The 20,849-nt window shown below is 37.1% G+C and overlaps 1 pseudogene; it reads right to left on the reverse strand.

The window, feature by feature from the left end:
• Positions 1–10,118: 10,118 nt before the first annotated feature.
• LOC124525430 (MARCKS-related protein-like) lies at positions 10,119–10,689 on the reverse strand (annotated as a pseudogene).
• Positions 10,690–20,849: the final 10,160 nt, after the last annotated feature.

Raw genomic sequence — 20,849 nt, forward strand, 5'->3', positions numbered from 1 at the left:
TGATGCATGTGTAAATGGTATTGATTCCTTGATTTCTCTTTCTGCTGCTTCATTATTGGTGTACAGAAATGCAACAGATTTCTGTACGTTGATTTTGTATCCTGGCACTTTACTGAATTCATGTATCAGTTCTAGCAATTGTTGGTGGAGTTTTTGGGTTTTCTATATAGAGTATCATGTCAATTGCAAATGGTGAAATTTTGACATCTTCCCCGTCATATTGGATGCCTTTTATTTCTTTTTTGTTGTCTAAGTGTTGTAGCTAGGACTTCGGGTATTATGATAAATAACAGTGGTGGGAGTGGACACCTCTGTCTTGTTCCTGAATGTAGAGGAAAGGCTCTCAGTTATTGCCTATGGAGGATGATATTAGCTGTGAGCTTTTCGTGTATGGTCTTTATTATGTTGAGTTATGTTCCCTCTAACCATACTTTGTTAGAGGGTTTTGATCATGAATGAATTTGTACTTTTGTTAAATGTTTTTTTTCTGCATTTAGTGAAAGGATAATATGGTTCCTATCATTGCCTTATTGATGTGGTGTGTCACATTGATTGATTTATGAATATTCAACCATACTTGCAGCCCAGGAATAAATCCCACTTGATCATGGAGAATGATTCCTTTCATGTACTGTTTGGTTTGTTTTCCTAGTATTCTATTTAGAATTTTTGCATCCATGTCATCAGAGATATTGGCCTGTAGTTCCTCTTTTTTTTTTTTTTTTGTTTAGTGGAGTCTTTGGTTTTGGTATCAGGGATAATACTGGCCTCATAGAATGAATTTGGAAGTTTTCTTCCTCTTCTGTTTTTTTGAAATAGTTTGAGAAGGATACATATTAACTCTTATTTAAATGTTTGGTATGGGGTGCCTAGGTGGCTCAGTTCAGCAGCCGACTTCAGCTCAGGTCATGATCTCACAGTTCATGAGTTCAAGCCCCACATCAGGCTCTGTACTGAGAGTTCAGAGCCTGGAGCCTGCTTCAGATTCTGTGTCTCCCTCTTTGTGCGCTTCCCCTGCTCAGACACTCTCTCTCTCTCCAAAAAATGAATAAATTAACATTAAATGTTTGGTATAATCCACATATGAAGTCATCTGGCCCTTTTATTGGAAGATTTTTTTTTATCACTGATTCAACTTCTTTGCTGTTTATCAATCTGTTCAAGTTTTCTATTTCATCTTGTTTCAGTTTTGATAGTTTATACATTTCTAAAAGTTCATCCATTTCTTCCTGGTTGTCCAGTTTGTTGGCATAAAGTATTTTATAAAGTTCTCATAATTGTTTGGACTTCTGTAGTGTTGGTTGTTATTTCTCTATTCTCATTTGTGATTTTATTTATTTGGGTCCTTTCTTTTTTCTTTTTGATATGTCTGGCTAGGTGTTTATCAATTTCATCAATTTCTTTCAAGGAACCATCTCCTGGTTTCATTTGTCTGTTCTATTGTTTTTTAGTTTTTGTATCATTTTATTTCTGCTCTAATCTTTATTATTTCCCTTCTTCTCCTTTCAGACTTCTTTGTTGTTCTTCTTCTAGCTCCTTAGGCGTAAGTGTGAGATGTGTAATTGGGATTTTTCTTGCTTTTTGGAAATAGGCCTTTATTGCTATATACCTCCCTCTGATGACTGCTTTTGCTGCATCCCCAATATTTTTGACCATTGTGTTTTCATTTTCATGTTTCCATGTATTTTTTTTTAATTTCTTCCTTTATTTCCTGGCTGACCCATTCACTGTTTAGTAGAATGTTGTGTAGCCTCCATAATTTGTGGTCTTTCCATTTTTTTTCTTGTTGTTGATCAAGTTTCATAGCATTGTGGTCAGAAAATATGCATGGTATGATCTCAATCTCTGTACTTGTTGAGGCCTGTTTGGTGACCTTGTATGTGATCTATTCTGAGAATGTCCCATGTGCACTTGAAAAAAATGTGTATTCTGTTTTAGGATGGAATGTTCTGAATATATCTGTTAAGTTCATCTAGTTCAGTGTGTCATTCAAAGCCACTGTTTCTTGTTGATTTTCTGCTTATATGATCTGTCCATTGGTGTAAGTGGGAAGTTACACTCCCCTACTATTACTGTATTATTATCAATGAGTTACTTTATGTTTATTATTGTTTTATATATTTGGGTGTTTCAAGTTGAGTGCATAAAAATTTGCAATTATTAGATCTTCTTGGATTGTCCCTTTTATTTTATGTCCCTTCTTCATCTTGTTACAGTTTTTGTTTTAAAGTCTACTTTGTCTGATATAAGTATTGCTACTCTGGCTTTCTTTTGATGTCCATTTCCATGATAAATATTTCTCCATCCCCTCACTTTCAATCCGCAGGTGTCTTTATGTATAAAATGAATCTCTTGTAGGCAACAGATAGATGGCTCTCGTTTTTTTTTAATCCATTCTGACACCCTGTGTCTTTTGATTGAAGTGTTTAGTCCATTTACAATCAGAGTAATTATTGATATATATGTATTTAGTGCTATCTTAGTACTTGTTTTGTGTTGTTTCTGAACCTTTCTCTACTCCTTTCTAGTTTTTGTCACTTTTGGTCTTTATTTCTCACTCAAAGAGTTCCCTTTAAAATTTCTTGCAGGGCTGGTTTAGTGGTCACAAACGCCTTTAGTTTTTGTCTGGGAAACTCCGTATCTCTCCTTCTATTATGAATGATAGCCTTGCTGGATAGAGTATTCTTGGCTGAGATTTTTCTCTTTCAGCACTTTGTCTATATCTTGCCACTCTCTTTTGACCTGAAATGTTTCTGTTAAGAAATCTGCAGCTAGCCTCATGGATCTTCCCTTGTAAGTTAGGGACATTTTTTTTTTTGCCAGCCTTTCATTTTTATAGATGAAAAAATGTGGGCTCAAGAGAGGTAATTTACCTATAGTCACACAGTAATGTTCACCATTGTATCTCCAGTAACTAGCACAATGTAGATTCTTAATAAGTATTTGCTGTATGCATATCTAAATAAAGGAATAAGAGAATGATAAAGCTTAGAGAAACAAGGACTTCTCATCCTGAGTCCTACATTTTCTCACTTTTGCATGGCCTCCTCATATTTTGCAGAACAAGAGTAAGTGTTCTTCTATTATAGCACTAAATATTTAGATTATTCATAATAAATAACTTTTTGGCAATTTGAAGCTCATCCTCCTCTGTTATCTGAATGAAGACACGGAGTATACCCCACTACTTTCTTTTGAGTGTGTGTGTTTTACTTGTTTTCTTTTTTTTAATTTTACTTTTTATTTTTAAAAATTTACATCCAAATTAGTTAGCATATAGTGAAACAATGAATTCAGGAGTAGATTCCTTAATGCCCCTTACCCATTTAGCCCATAGCCCCTCCCACAACCCTTCCAGCAACCCTCAGTTTGTTCTCCATATTTACGAGTCTCTTCTGTTTTGTCCCCCTCCCTATTTTTATATTATTTTTGTTCTCCTTCCCTTATGTTCATCTGTTTTGTCTCTTAAAGTCCTCATATGAGTGAAGTCATATGATTTTTGTCTTTCTCTGACTAATTTCACTTAGCATAATACCCTCCAGTTCCATCCGCGTAGTTGCAAATGACAAGATTTCATTCTTTTTAATTGCCGAGTAACACTCCATTGTATATATACCACTTCTTCTTTATCCATTCATCCATTGATGGACATTTGGGCTCTTTTTATTTTGATGAGGTCCCAATAGTTCATTTTTGCTTTTGTTTCCCTTGCCTCCAGAGACGTGTTGAGTAAGAAGTTTCTGTGACCAAGATCAGAGAGGCTTTTGCCTGCTTTCTCCTCGAGGATTTTGATGGCTTACTGTCTTACATCGAGGTCTTTCATCCATTTTGAGTTTATTTTTGCATATGGTGTAAGAAAGTGGTCCAGGTTCATTCTTCGTCATGTCGCTGTCCAGTTTTCCCAGCACCACTTGCTGCAGAGACTGTCTTTATTCCATTTGCTGTTCTTTCCTGCTTTGTCAAAGATTAGTTAGCCATAAGTTTGTGGGTCCATTTCTGGGTTCTCTATTCTGTTCCACTGATCTGAGTGTCTGTTCTTGTGCCAGTACCATAATGCCTTGATGATTACAGCTTTGTAGTATAGCTTGAAGTCCGGGATTGTGATGCCTCCTGCTTTGATTTTCTTTTTCAAGATTGCTTTGGCTATTCGGAGTCTTTTCTGGTTCCATACAAATTACTGGGAATTCAGTCTGCAGACCCTGCCAAGTCTGTCTATACTTAAGATTCCATCTCCAGTAAATTCTAATGCAATGCCTTTAAGATATTTCCAGGGACTAAGATTTGAAGTGAACAAAAATGTAATAAATGAATCATAGTTAACAGTACTGAATAGAGAAGATTTTACTTAACATTTTCTATGTAAAATCTTGGGAAGGAGAGGAGTTTAAACTAGGGGAGATTAGAATGGGGATTAGAAAACCTACATTACAGTCCTGTTTCTACTATTTGTTGTTGAGGGACTTTGGAAATATGACTTTATTGCATACTCTGGATAATGTCTATCTCTTTGTACCTGAATAAATGACATAAGAGGGTGAAACTATATGTGAAAATATATTGAATTCCTTAATATAAAAAGTTGAATGTCACAGCTAGCCTTAAGAATAAAGCTGTCTTGAATGGCTAAATTTAACAACTCACAAAACAACAGATGTTGGCAAGCATGCAGAGATAGGGGAACCCTCTTAGACTGTTGGTTGGAATGGAAACTGGTACAGCCACTCTGGAAAACAGTATGGAAATTTCTCAAAAAGTTAAAAGTAAAACTACCCTCTGACCCAGCAATTGCACTACTAGGTGTTTTTAATTTTTTTAATATTTATTTATTTTTGAGAAAGAGACAGAGTGCAAGCAGGGGAGGGGCAGAGAGAGAGGAAGACACAGAATCCAAAGCAGTCTTTAGGCTCTGAGCTGTCAGCACAGAGCCCAACATTGGGCCGAACACGTGAACTGAGAGATCACGATCTGAGCAGAAGTCAGATGCTCAATCAGCTGACCCACCCAGGCGCCCCTGCACTACTAGGTATTTATCCAAAAGATACAAAAATACTGATTCATAGGGACACATACACCCCAATGTTTATAACATCACAATCAACAATAGCCAATAGTGTGTATATATTACACACACACACACACACACACACACACACACACACACACAATGGAATAATACTTGGCCATCAAAAACAATGAATTCTTGCCATTTGCAACAATGTGGATGGAACTAGAGTCTATTATGCTAACATCTAAGTCAAAGAAAGTCAAATATCACATGATTGCACTCATATGTGGAATTTAAGAAACAAAACAGATGAACATAGGGGAAAGGAAGGAAAAATAAAATAAGATAAAAACACAGAGGGAGGCAGACCATAAGAGAGTCTTAAATATAGAAAACAAACAGAGTTTCTGGAGGGAAGGTGGGTGGGGGGATGGGCCCAATGGGTAATGTCCATTAAGGAGGGCACTTGTGATGAGCACTGGGTGTTAAATGTAAGTGATGAATCACTAAATTCTACTCCTGAAACCAATACTACACTATATGTTAACTAACTTGAATTTAAATAACATCTTGGAAGAAAAGAAGAATAAAGTGGTCTTTTATTTTCCAATCCAACATACCCCATTTATACTCATTCACACATTTTGAGAACTGTTAAAATAAACAAAGTGAACACCTGAAACTGATATTACACTATATGTTAAGTAGCTGGAATTTAAATAAAAACTTAGCAAGAATAACTAAATAATGTGTAACATTTAAGGCATGTTACAATCCATGGACTCTAACAATAAAGTCAGGTGGTCCAATAAAAAAAACATGCATTTTTTTTTTATTACCTCTACTAAGGCACCAGTTATCCTTCTAGTTAGTTACTCAAGCTTGTACTCATTGTGATTTTTTTCCTTATCTATGTCATACTAGACTGTAAGCTCCTAAATAGCAGTGACCAAATTGCCCACTTTTGTATCTCCCACAGCATCTATTAAGGCCCTTGCATAAGGTTTAGTAAATGTGTATTAAATGAAAATAGATTCTTAGTGTAACATTGGTGGTAGAGCTTCTCACCTTTTAATTCTTGTAGTAGCCTTTGAGTTCACCTTCAGTGAACAAATAAAGCTCTGAACAAATTTTTCTATTCCTGTAATTCTCTCTCCAGCTTGTTCTCCCTATTACTCAGTCATCAGACTTTGACTCTTAAATATAGAGAACAACTGAGGGTTGCTGGAGGGGTTGTGGGTGAGGAATGGGCTAAATGGGCAAGGGGCTTTAAGGAAGACACTTGTTGGGATGAGCATTGATTGTTATATGTAGGGATGAATCATCACTGGATTCTACTCCTGAAATCATTATTGCACGATATGATAACTAACTTGGATGTAAATTAAAAAAAAATAAGAAAAAGAAGTCATCAGACTTTTATTATCATAGATTGAGCTAAGAATGTGCACTAAAATGATGTTTGGCCTTTGTAGGGAAAAATTATTATTAAGAAGTGAGCCGAAGTTTAGACATGTGTCTTAGGAAGATAATTCCAATAATATTGGGGGATGGTGGTAAAATGCACTGGTAAGGAGATGAAAGCACTTCTTGAGTTTCCCTTGAAACTTTTATCTTACATTTGTAAACAGTGAGGCCACTTTGGAGACTAACATGGTACTTTAGGGAAAAATGATGGGGAACTGAACTAGGGAAGTAGCAGTGGGGTTGGGGAGAAGTGGGGAAACTCAAGAGAGATTCTGGAGCTAGAATAACCAGGACTTAGTGGCATTTTAGATGTAGGAAGTGAAGGAGAGAGAAGAGTATCAAGGATTCTGACCTTGAGCAGGTGAATGGTCCAGTTATTCACTGAGATGGATAACTCAGGAGGAGGAGCTAGTTTAGGGTGGTGAAGGAAAAAAGATGAATTCCCTTTCAAACATGCTATAACTGTGCTGATGGAAAACATCCAAGGAGGTAGTACCATTTACCTGCTTGTACAAAATACTCATTTTAAACTATCACAGGTGTATGACTATCTAATCTTCAACTTTAAAATGTTGTAAACTTTCTAAGTTTTCTTATGTCTTCCAGTGTCTTACTGTCCATAGAGTCAGGAAGATGCTTTTCATATGTTACCCCAAATTACTCTGATGTATTTTAAACCTATTCCCTACCTACTGTTGCTAGAATCCAAGAACAGATGCTCTGTCATCCTCCTTATAGTCTCTTTTCACATTTTCAAAGAAATCCAAATACATGCATACACGAAATCCTGTCCATCCCTCTGTAAAACATCCATGATCATTCTGTTAGGAAATTATTTCTTCATCTCTGAAATTTCATAGTCATGTGTACCATTAACATGACACTAAACCACTGTTACTTTTATATTTCTATATTTCTTTTTTGTATACGTCTTATCTCCCCTAATAAACTGTAGCCTCTTTGAAGGCAGAAATATGTATCCCCCATAGCATCTGCCATATTTGTGAAAGTTCATTGATCTATAAGATAGCATAGCACAATGCTTTACACATAGTAGGTGCTCAAAAAACACTTGTCTAATGAATGATACCCCAACTTCAACCTTCATTTGGTAAAATCAGCCCCATAGAACCTATTTCCTACATGGTATATTCTCACTGCACTCCTTGTTGTCATTAAGCACATTATGACATGGTCATATAAGACCCAGATATTAGACTTTACCCAGCAGACTTTATCAGCAGATATTTAAGCCCTCTTGGTTACAGTTTTTAAATCCAAGAGTGGTGTGTAAATGTCTAATTCAGGTTTCTAAGAGAGTAGAACTTAAATTTTCTCACGAAACTACCTTACTCACAAATGTGCAAGGTGATGGATGTGATGATTGACTAGATGATGGTGGGGATCCTTTCACAGCGTGTGTGTGTGTGTGTGTGTGTGTGTGTGTGTGTGTATGTGTGTGTGTTTGTGTGTATAATGACAATGTATATTTTAAATATATTAAAATTTTATCAGTTGTACCTCATTAAATCTGACAAAAACAAAGGCATTTAAGATAATTAAATAAAGTATAAGGGCACCTAGGTGGCTCAGTTGGTTAAGTGTCCAACTCCTAGTTTCAGCTCAGGTCATGATCTCACAGGTTCATGAGTTTGAGTCCTGCATTAGGCTCTGCTGACAGTGCAGAGTCTCCTTGGGATTCTCTCTCCCTGTCTCTCTGCCCCTCCTCCCTCCCCTGTTCACACCATTTCTGTTTCTCTCAAATATAAATAAATAAACTTTAAAAAGAGCACATAATGTCTTTTTCTAATCAAAACACTTTTCTGGCCTCCCTTTTCATCACTCAGGCAAAACAGAAGCATTTACAAGTTCTGAATATTGTGAACTGGCTGCTTATCAAAGCACTACATTGTGGATAGTTCAATTCACTCTTCTTATTCTCTGCAACTACCCACCCATTAGCTAACAAGTCAAAGCTACAAGCTCCAGTACTCAATTCCCCTACTTCTTTGTCTTGACTGAGAAATGATAGTTCAGTTAGTTATCCATGCCATTCTTTTTATTTTTTGACTCTGCTCAGAAGTCCCTGTTGATACCTACTAAAAGATTTGAAGTAGGTCTTCAAATAAAGAGAAGGGGGAGGGAGTGGTGAAGTGGGATGTATACACCTTGGCCATGGATTTTCTCTCTTAGAAAAAGCACTCTGGATTTCTTCAGTCTTCACAAATATGTGCATCAAACCAAAAAACTAACCAGTTTTATTTCCTTTACAGTGACCAGCCTTATCTAAACCAGCAGGTCCTTCTAACGAGAGGATCAAAGTTTGAGATCTCTGCATAGTTTTAGTCTTTGAAATAAATTATTTTATTTTATTTTATTTTATTTTATTTTATTTTAATTCAGTTAGTTAAGATATAGTGTAGTATTGGTTTCAGGAGTAGAATTTAGAATTTAGTGATTCATCACTTACATATAACACCCAGTGCCTTCCTTAATGTCCATTACCCAAGGGGCCCATCTCTCCACCCTCTTTCCCTCTCTGTATTTTATATTCTCTTATGGTTTGCCTCCTTCTATGATTTATCTTATTGTATTTTTCCTTCCCTTCACCTATGTTCATCTGTTGTGTTTCTTGAATTCCACATCTGAGTGAAATAATGTGATATTTGACTTTCTCTGAAAGACTTATGTTGCTTAACATAATAAACTCTAGTTCCATCCATGTTGTTGCAAATGGCAAGAATTTATTATTTTAGATGTCTGAGTAATATTCCATTGTACATATGTATATATGTACATATATTACATAGGTACATACACTATATATATACACATATTACATATGTACATATACTATATATATATATATATATATATATATATATAAAAGCCACTTCTTTTTCTTTTAAAGGGATGACATTTATTCATTTTCCAAATGTTACACTAAAACCACGTGGAAATGAATGGTTTTAGCAGTTAGAAAAAAAGTACAAATCTGGGGTTTGGAGGGGAAAAAGAAGACAACAGAAGTTGTTTCACATTACAGACCTCCCTGCCACACCCCAAAGCCTAATACTTGCTTACCAAGTCAAAAAAGAGACACAGTCGATTCACAAGCTGGAGGTTTGAATTTTAGTAAGACATTTATAAAAACCTAGACAGGGGCAGTGTCCTCCCCAGCCCAGGTGCCACTAGGCACAGCACAAGAGACTAAAAACTCAATGGGGGTGGAGGGGGAGGCTGGACCCTCAGGGCTTGGGAGTGTAGGTACTCCACATCTGGCTTAGGGATTTGGGGGAAAGAGTACACAAAACCTACTTGGAAAAGAATTGGGGAAGAAAACCAGCAATTGCCTTCTGTAGGGGTGGGGACAGGAGAGGTAAGGCCAGGGACAGGAGCATTTCACATCACTAACTTAACTTGGGTAACTGCAAGGGACCATCTTCAACTGACCTTAAGAGAAAGGCCAAATGGAGGATGGGAGAATCCACAGGAGGGAAAAGGAGAGGGAACGTGGATGGGAGGGGGCAACAGCCCCTTCCTTTCTTGGAAGAGGAAGGCAGCCAGGGCACCAAGTCCAGGCAGTGACCTCACAAGGACAGCACAATTTTTGCAGCTTAGAGTTCACCTACCTGTCCTCACCCAGCTACTCATTCTGCTCACTGGTGGGTGTAGGGCCACTATCCGGCCCCAAGGGAGTGGATGGCTCTGTAGGCCCTGCCTCTTTTTCTGTGTCTCCTCCTTTGGAGGCAACACCAGCCTCTGCCCCTTTGGCCTGGGGCTCCTGGCCCTTTCCTGAGCTGTGCCTTCCTTGCCACAGGCACTGATCTCCCCCTGCTCCTGCTCTTCCTCTTTGGGTGAGGAGTCATGTATCACCCCCACCCTCGTTCCCATTTCTCTTGAAGGACAGACCACTCAATTTGAAAGACTTCTTGAAATAGAATTTCTTCTTCTTCTTGGGGGTCTCCTTGGTGGGGGCATCCCCCTTGACCTCAACGCCCTGGCTAGGGGGTGCTGGCTCAATGGCATCGCCAGTGGCCCCTGGCTGCCTCCTCTATTCCGTTCATGGAGGACGATTCCCCTTCATCCTTGGGGAATAAGTTTCCATTGCTTTTCACGTGGCCATTCTCCTGTCACTTTACCTGAGCAGGGGAAGTGCCAGCTGCCTCCTTGGTGGTCACCTTGCCCCAGGGAGCCTTGGAACTCTGGCCGCCCATGATGGGGGTCTGCTGGGGTTGCCCGGAGCCGCCCCCCCTTCCCCTTGTGCTGCAGTGGATAGTTCAGCTGGGTTGGCCTGGCTGGCAAAGGGGTGATGCTTGCACCTGAGGGGGAGGGGTATGGGGGTGAACAGAGCTTCACCCCCCTTTCCACCTCAGGACCCGCTAGCTGTGCCCACCGACCTGTGCCAGAATCTATACCACATCTACTTTATCCATTCATCATTGATGGACATTTGGGCTTGTTGCATAATTTGGCTGTTGGTGATAGCACTGCTATAAACAATGTGGTGTTGTTTTTTGTGTTTTTTTTGTATCGTTTGGATAAATACCTAGTAATGCAATTGCTGGGTCATAGGGTAGTCCCATTTTCCATTTTTTGAGGAACCTCCATACTGTTTTCCAGAGTGGCTACACCAGTTTGTATTCCCACCAATAGTGTAAGAAGGTTCCCCTTTCTCCACATCCTTGCCAACATCTGTTGTTTGCTGAGTTGTTAATTTTAGCCATTCTGAGAGGTATGACGTGGTATCCCATTGTGGTTTTGATTTGTATTTCTCTGCTGATGAGTGAGTTTGAGCATCTTTTCATGTGTCTGTTAGTCATCTGGATGTTTTCATGGAAAAGTGTCTATTCATATCCTCTGCCCATTTCTTCACTGGATTATTTGTTTTTGGGGTGTTGAGTTTGATAACGACTTTATAAATTTTGGATGCTATCCCTTTACTTGATATGTCATTTGCAAATATCTTCTCTCATTCCGTTGGTTGCTGTTTAGTTTTGTTGGTTGTTTGCTGTGCAGAAGCTTTTGATTTTGATGAGGTCCAAATGTTCATTTTTATTTTTGTTTCCCTTGTCTCTGTAGACATGTTAAGTAAGAAGTTGATGCAGCCAAGATCAAAGAGGTTGCTGCCTGTTTTGTCCTGTAGGGCTTTGGTGGTTTCCTATTTTACATTTAGGTCTTTTATCTATTTTGAATTTATTTTTGTGTATGGTATAAAAAGGGGTTCCAGGTTCATTCTTCTGCGTGTCGCTGTCCATTTTTCACAACACCATTTGCTAAAGAGACTGTCTTATTTCCATTGGATAGTCTTTCCTGCTTTGTTGAAGACTAGTTTGCCATACATTTGTGGGTCCATTTTTGGGTTCTCTATTTTATTCTATTGATATATGTGCCTGTTTTTGTGCCAGTACCATACTGTCTTGATGATTCCAGGTTTGTAATACAGCTTGAAGTCCGGAATTGTGATGCCTCCAGCTTTGGTTTTCTTTTTCAACATTACTTTGGCTACTCGTGGTCTTTTCTGGTTCCACACAAATTTTAGCATTGTTTTTCTTAGCTCTGTGAAGAGTGCTCATGTCATTTTGATAGGGAGTGCATTCTATATGTATATTGCTTTGGGAAGTATCGACATTTTAACAATATTTGTTTTTTTTTAATCCATGAGCATGGAATATTTTTCCATATCTTTGTGTCTTCTTCAATTTCTTTCATAAACATTCTATAGTTTTAAGCATACAGATCTTTTACCTCCTTTAGTTAGGGTTATTCCTAGGTATCTTATGGTTTTTGGTGCAATTGCAAATGGGATTGATTCCTTGATATCTTTTTTTGCTGCTTCATTATTGGTGTATAGTAATGCAACAGATTTCTGTATGTTGATTTTATAACCTGGGACTTTGCTGAATTCATGTATCAGTTCTAGCAGTTTTTTGATGGACTCTTTCAGGTTTCCCACGTACAGTGTCATGTCATCCATGAAGAGTGAAAGTTTGACTTCTTCCTTGCCAAATTGTATGCCTTTTAGTTCTTTTTGTTGTCTGATAGCTGAAGCTAGGACTTCCAGTTTTATTGTTGAACAACAATGATGAGAGTGGACATCCTTGTCGTGTTCCTGATCTTAGGGGGAAAGCTCTCAGTTTTTCCCCATTGTGGATGATATTAGTTGTGGGTTTTTCCTTTATAGACATTATAATGTTGAGGTATGCTCCTTCTATCCCTACTTCCTTGAGAGTTTTTTTCAAGAAAGAATGCTGTATTTTGTCAAACATTTTTTCTGCATATATTGAGCAGATCATATGGTTTTTATTCTTTCTCTTATTGATGTGGTGTATAACGTTGATTTGCAGATATTGAACCACCCTTGTGACCCAGGAATAAATCTCATTTGATCATGGTGAATAATTTTTTAATGTATTTTTGGATTCAATTTGTTAGTATCTTGTTGAGAATTCTTGCATCCATGTTTAAAAAGAAGTTGGCCCGTCATTCTCCTTTTTAGTGGGGCCTTTGTCTGGTTTTGGAATCAGGGTAGTACGGCCTCATAGAATGAGACTGGAAGTTTTCCTTCCATTTATGTTTTTTGGAATGGTTTCAAAAGAATAGGTATTAACTCTTCTTTAAATATCTGATAGAATTCCCCTGGGAAGCCATGAAGCTCTGGACTCTTCTTTGTGGGGAGATATTTGATTACTGATTCAATACTTTTCCTGGTTATGTGTCTGTTCAAATTTTCTATTTCTTCCTGTTTTAGTTTTGGTGGTTTATATGTTTCTAAGAATTCGTCCATTTCTTCCAAATTGTCCAAATTGTTGGCATATAATTTCTCATAATATTCTCTTATGATTGTTTGTATTTCTGTGGTGTTGGTTGTGATCTCTCCTCTTTCACTAATGATTTTATTTATTTGTGTCCTTTCCTTTTTTTTTTTTTTTTTTGATCAATTGGCTAAGGGCTTATCAATTTTGTTAATTCTTTAAAGAAACATCTCCTAGTTTCACTGATCTCTTCTGTGTTTTTTTAAAATTTCAATATCATTGATTTCTGCTCTAATCTTTATTACTTCCCTTCTTCTGCTTGTTTTGGGCTTTGTTTGTTGTTCTTTTTCCAGCTCCTTTACGTCTAAGATAAGGTTATGTATTTGAGACCTTTCTTCTTTAGGAAGGGCCTGGATTGCTATATGCTTCCTTCTTATGACCACCTGCATCCCAGTCTGCATCCTGGAGTTTTTGGACTGTCATATTTTCATTTTTATTGGCTTTCATGTACCTATTTATTTCCTCTTTAATTTCTTGGTTAACCCATACATTCTTTAGTAGGATGTTCTTTAACTTCCAAGTATTTGTGGTCTTTCCAATTTTTTTTCTTGTGGTTGTTTTCAACTTTCATAGCATTATGGTCTGAAAATATGCATGGCATGATATCAATCTTTTTGTACTTGTTGAAGGCTGATTTGTGACCCATTATGTGATCTATTCTGGAGAATATTTCATGTGCACTTGAGAAGAAAGTGCATTCTGCTGCTCTATGATGAAATGTTCTGAAGATATCTGTAAAGTCCATCTGCTTTGATGTGTTATTCAAAGCCATTGCTTCCTTGTTGATTTTCTGCTTAGATGATCTGTCTATTGCTGTTAGCGGGGTGTTAAAGTCCTTACTATTTTTGTATTATTATCAAAGACTTTTTTATGTTTGTCATTAATTGATTTATATATTTGGGTTCTTCCAAGTTGGGAGCTTAAATATTTACAATTGTTAGATCTTCTTGATGGATAAACCCCTTAATTATGATATAATGCCCTTCTTCATCTCTAGTTACAGTCTTGTTTTTAAATCTCGTTTGTCTGTCAATATACAGGTGACTTTAAGTCTAAAATGAGTCTCTTGTAGGCAGCATATAGATGGATCTTGTTTTTTTATTCATTCTGATATTCTATGTCTTTTGATTGGAGCATTTAGTCCATTTACATTCAGAGTGATTATTGAAAGGTATTAATTTCATGACATTGTGTTGCCTGTAAAGTAGGAGTTTCTGGTGATGTTCTCTGGTCCTTTCTAGTCTTTGTTGCTTTGGGGTTTGTTTTTGTTTGTTTGTTAGTTTTGTTTTTTTGTGTGTTTGTTTTCTCCACTCAAAGAATTCCCCTTAAAATTTCTTGCAGGGCAGGTTTAGTGGTCATGAACTCCTTTAGTGATTGTTTGTCTGGGAAACTCTTTTATCTCTCCTATTCTGAATGACAGCATTGCTTGACAAAGAATTCTTGGATGTATATTTTTCTGATTCAACACATTGAATATATCCTCCACTCCTTTCTGGCCTGCCGAGTTTCTGTGGACAGATCGACTGTGAACCTGACCTGTCTTCCCTTGTAGGTTAAGGACTTTTTACCCTTTGCTGCTTTCATGATTCTTTTCCTGTCTGTGTATTTTGTGGATTTGATATTATGGTATGCCTTAGTGACGGTCAGCTTTTGTTGAATTTAATTGGAGTTCTCTGTACTTCTTGAATTTTGATGGCTGTGCCCTTCCACAGATTAGGGAAGTCTTCAGTTATAATTTGCTCACATAAACTTTCTGTCCCTTTTTCTCACTCTTCATCTTCTCGGGCCCCTATGATACGAATGTTATTCCTCTTTAGTAAGTTGCTGAATTCTCTACCTCTTGTATCATAATATTTTGCCTTTGTTTCCTTCTCTTCAGGTTCATTAATTTCCATAATTTTATCTTCTATATTACTATTCTATATTCTATATTACTGATGCACTACTGATTCATCCACCATCACCATCATGGCATCCATCCATTTGATATTGCATGTTGGTTATAACATTTAATTTTGGCCTGACTGGGTTTTAGTTCTTTTGTCTGTGCTGAAGGTGATTCTCTGGTGTCTTCTATGCTTTTTTCAACCCAACCTAGTATTCTTTTTTATTTTATTTTATTATCTATTTTTTTAAAATTTACATAAAAATTAGCATATAGTGAAACAATGAATTCAGGAGTAGATTCCTTAATGCCCCTTACCCATTTAGCCCATAGCCCCTCCCACAACCCTTCCAGCAACCCTCAGTTTGTTCTCCATATTTACGAGTCTCTTCTGTTTTGTCCCCCTCCCTATTTTTATATTATTTTTGTTCTCCTTCCCTTATGTTCATCTGTTTTGTCTCTTAAAGTCCTCATATGAGTGAAGTCATATGATTTTTGTCTTTCTCTGACTAATTTCACTTAGCATAATACCCTCCAGTTCCATCCGCGTAGTTGCAAATGGCAAGATTTCATTCTTTTTGATTGCTGAGTAATACTCTATTGTATATATATACCACTTCTTCTTTATCCATTCATCCATTGATGGACATTTGGACTCTTTCCATACTTTGGCTATTGTTTATAGTGCTGCTATAAACATAGGGGTGCATGTGTCCCTTTGAAACAGCACACCTGTATCCTGTGGGTAAGTGCCTAGTATGCAATGACTGGGTCGTAGGGTAGTTCTATTTTTAGTTTTTTGAGGAACCTCCATATTGTTTTCCAGAGTGGCTGCACCAGCTTCCATTCCCACCAACAATGCAAAAGAGACCCTCTTTCTCCACATCCTCACCAACATCTGTTGTTGCCTGAGTTGTTAATGTTAGCCATTCTAACAGGTGTGAGGTGGTACCTCATTGTGGTTTTGATTTGTATTTCCCTGATGAGGAGTGAAGTCGAGCATTTTTTCATGTGTCGGCCATCTGGATGTCTTCTTTGGAGAAGTGTCTATTCATGTCTTGTGCCCATTTCTTCACTGGATTATTAGTTTTTTGGGTGTTGAGGTTGATAAGTTATTTATAGATTTTGGATACTAACCCTTTATCTGCTATGTCATTTGCAAATATCTTCTCCCATTCTGTCAGTTGCCTTTTAGTTTTGCTGATTGTTTCCTTCGCTGTGCAGAAGCTTTTTATTTTGATGAGGTCCCAATAATTCATTTTTGCTTTTGTTTCCCTTGCCTCTGGAGACGTGTTGAGTAAGAAATTGCTGTGACCAAGGTCAAAGAGGTTTTTGCCTGCTTTCTCCTTGAGGATTTTGATGGCTTGCTGTCTTACATTGAGATCTTTCATCCATTTTGAGTTTATTTTTTGTATGGTTTAAGAAAGTGGTCCAGGTTCATTTTTCTGTATGTCGCTGTCCACTTTTCCCAGCACCACTTGCTGCAGAGACTGTGTTTATTCCATTGGATATACTTTCATGCTTTGTCAAAGATTAGTTGGCCATACGTTTGTGGGTCCATTTCTGGGTTCTCTATTCTGTTCCATTGATCTATGTGTCTGGTTTTGGGCCAGTACCATACTGTCTTGATGATTACAGCTTTGTAGTATAGCTTGAAGTCTGGGATTGTGATGCCTCCTGCTGTGTTTTTTTCAAGATTGTCTTGGCTGTTCAGGGTCTTTTCTGGTTCCATACAAATTTTAGGATTATTTGTTCTAGCTCTGTGAAGAATGCTGGTGTTATTTTGATAGGGATTGCATTGAATATGTAGATTACTTTGGGTAGTATCGACATTTTCACAATATTTATTCTTCCTATCCAGGAGCATGGAATCTTTTTCCATTTTTTGGTGTCTTCTTCATTTTCTTTCATCAGCTTTCTATAGTTTTCAGTGTATAGATTTTTCACCTATTTGGTTAGATTTATTCCTAGTTTTTTATGGTTTTTTGTGCAACTGTAAATGGGACTGATTCCTTGATTTCTCCTTCTGTTGCTTCATTGTTGGTGTATAGGAATGCAACCGATTTCTGTGAATTGATTTTATATCCTGCAAGTTTGCTGAATTCATGAACCAGTTCTAGAAGTTTTTTTGGTGGAATGTTTTGGGTGTTCCATATAGAGTATCATGTCATCTGCAAAGAGTGAAAGTTTGACCTCCTCCTGGCCAATTTGGATGCCTTTTATTTCTTTGTGTTGTCTGATTGCAGAGGCTAAGACTTCCAATACTATGTTGAATAACAGTGGCGAGAGTGGACATCCCTGTCTTCTTCCTCATCTTAGGGGGAAATCTCGCAGTTTTTCCCCATTGAGGAGGATATTAGCATTGGGTCGTTCATATATAGCTTTTATATCTCGAGGTATTCTCCTTCTATCCCTACTTTCTTGAGGGTTTTTATCAGGAATGTATGCTGTATTTTGTCAAATGCTTTCTCTGCATCTATTGAGAGAATCATACGGTTCTTGTCCTTTCCTTTATTGATGTGGTGAATCACGTTAATTGTTTTGCGGATATTGAACCAGCCTTGCATCCCAGGTATAAATTCCGCTTGGTCATGGTGAATACTTTTTTAAATGTATTTTGGATCCAGTTGGCTAATATCTTGTGGAGGACTTTTGCATCCATATTCATCAGGGAAATTGGTCTATAGTTCTCCTTTTTACTGGGGTCTCTGTCTGGTTTTGGAATCAAGGTAATGCTGGCTTCATAGAAAGAGTTTGGAGTATTTCCTTCCATTTCTATTTTTTGGAACACCTTCAAGAGAATAAGAGTTAACTCTTCCTTAAATATTTAGTAGAATTCCCCTGGAAAGCCATCTGGCCCTGGACTCTTGTGTTTTGGGAGATTTTTGATTACTAATTCGATTTCCTTACTGGTTATGGGTCTGTTCAAATTTTCTATTTCTTCCTGTTTCAATTTTGGTAGTGTATATGTTTCTAGGAATTCGTCCATTTCTTCCAGATTGCCCATTTTATTGGCATATAGTTGCTCATAATATTGTCTTATTATTGTTTTTATTTCTGTTGTGTTGGTTGTGATCTCTCCTCTTTCATTCTTGATTTTATTTATTTGGGTCCTTTCCTTTTTCTTCTTGATCAAACTGGCTAGTGGTTTATCAATTTTGTTAATTCTTTCAAAGAACCAGCTTCTGGTTTCATTGATCTGTTATACTGTTTTTTTTTTTTTTTGGTTTTGATAGCATTAATTTCTGCTCTAATCTTTATTATTTCCTGTCTTCTGCTGGTTTTGGGCTTTATTTGCTGTTCTTTTTCCAGTTCCTTTTTCCAGTGCCTTAAGGCATAAGTTTAGGTTGTATATCTGAGATCTTTCTTTCTTCTTTAGGAAGGCCTGGATTGCTATATACTTTCCTCTTATGACTGTCTTTCCTGTGTCCCAGAGGTTTTGGGTTGAGGTGTTATCATTTTCATTGACTTCCATATACTTTTTAATTTCCTCTTTAAATGCTTGGTTAGCCCATTCATTCTTTGGTAGGATGTTCTTCAGTCTCCAAGTATTTGTTACCTTTCCAAATGTTTTCTTGTGGTTGATTTCGAGTTTCATAGTGTTGTAGTCTGAAAATATGCACGGTATTATCTCAATCTTTTTGTACTTACTTAGGGCTGATTTGTGTCCCAGTATATGGTATATTCAGGAGAACGTTCCATGTGCACTGAGAAGAATGTGTATTCTGCTGCTTTAGGATGAAATGTTCTGAATATATCTGTTAAGTCCATCTGGTCCAGTGTGTCATTCAAAGCCATTGTTTCCTTGTTTTTTTTTTTTTTTTTTTTTTGATTAGATGATCTGCCCATTGCTGTGAGTGGAGTGTTGAAGTCTCTTACTATTATGGTATTCCAATCAATGAGTTTGTGATTAATTGATTTATATATTTGGGTGATGCCACATTTGGCTCATAAATGTTTACAATTGTTAGGTCTTCTTGGTATAGACCCCTTGATTATGATATAATGCCCTTCTGCATCTCTTGATACAGTCTTTATTTTAAAGTCTAGATTATCTGATATAAGTATGGCTACCCCGGCTTTCTTTGGTTGACCATTAGCATGATAGATGGTTCTCCATCCCCTTATTTTCAATCTGAAGGTGTCTTTAGGTCTAAAGTGGGTCTCTTGTAAGCAGCATATAGATGGATCTTGTTTTCTTCTCCATTCTGTTACCCTATGTATTTTGATTGGAGCATTGAGTCCATTGACATTTAAAGTGAGTACTGAAATATAAGAATTTATTGCCATTCTGATGCTTGTAGAGTCGGAATTTCTGGTGGTGTTCTCTGGTCATTTCTAATCTTTTGTTGCTTTTGGTTTATATATATATATATTTTTTTCTTTTTTTTTTCATCTTTTCTCCCCTCAGAGAGTCCCCGTTAAAATTTCTTTCAGGGCTGGCTTAGTGGGCACAACCTCCTTTAAGTTTTGTTTGGGAAACTTTTTATCTCTCCTTCTATTTTGAATGACAGCCTTGCTGGATAAAGAATTCTTGGCTGCATATTTTTCTGATTCAGCACACTGAATATATCCCACCACTCCTTTCTGGCCTGCCAAGTTTCTGTGGATAGGTCTGCTGCAAACCTGATTTGTCTCCCCTTGTAGATTAGGGACTTTTTTTCCCTTGCTGCTTTCATGATTCTCTTCTTGCCTGAGTATTTTGTGAATTTGACTATGATATGCCTTGTTGATGGTTGGTTTTGTTGAATCTAAAGGGGGCCCTCTGTGCTTCCTGGATTTTCTGTGTCTTTCCCCAGGTTAGGATTTGCTCACATAACCCTTCTACCCCTATTTCTCTCTCTTCCTCTTCTGGGACCCCTCTTATTCTGAGTCACTGATTTCTCTAATTCTTAAATCGTGCTCTTTTACCTTAATCTCCCTCTTTTTTCTGCTTTGTTATTCTCTATAATTTGTCCTCTATATGGCTGAATCGCTGTTCTGCCTACTCCATCCTTGCCGCCACTGCATCCATCCATGATTGCAGCTCAGTTATAGCATTTTTAATTTCATTCTGGCTATTTTTTAGTTCTTTTATCTCTGCATAAAGGGATTCTAATCTATTTTTGACTCCAGCTACTATTCTTATTATCATGATTTTAAATTCTGGTTCACACATCTTGCTTGTATCTGTGTTGGCTAAATCCCTGGCTGTCTTTTCTTTGTGCTCTTTCTTTTGGGGTGAATTCCTTTGTTTTGTCATTTTGAGGCAAGAAAAAGACTTAATGAGGTAGGAAAATTGAAATAAAAAAATTAAAATTAAAGAAATATTGAAATTAAATATTAAAAAGACACACACACACAAATCGAATAGATGATGCTAGACCCTAGGTGTGTTTTGGTCTGGGTCTTGAGAGTGGTTTGACAGATTAGGAAAAAAAAGGTGGGGGGAAGGAAATCATTTGAGAATTTGAAAAAATGAATACACTGAAGTAGACTAAAATGAGATGATGGGGGTAAAATGGAATTTGAAAAAATTTACACAAAGAATGCAGTAGAAAAAAATTAAATAAAAATATTTTTACTAAAAATTAAAATAAATGAATTTTGTCATTTTCTGTATTTAAGAAAAAAGAAATGAAAAAGAGAAAAAAAGATAAAAAAAAGAAAAAATCATTTGAAATTTGAAGAAGTGAAT

The sequence above is a fragment of the Lynx rufus genome, unplaced genomic scaffold (genome assembly GCF_022079265.1).
Source record: "Lynx rufus isolate CCGP_SWC_20201006 ecotype Redwood Valley unplaced genomic scaffold, mLynRuf1.p SCAF_42, whole genome shotgun sequence".
NCBI lineage: Eukaryota > Metazoa > Chordata > Mammalia > Carnivora > Felidae > Lynx > Lynx rufus.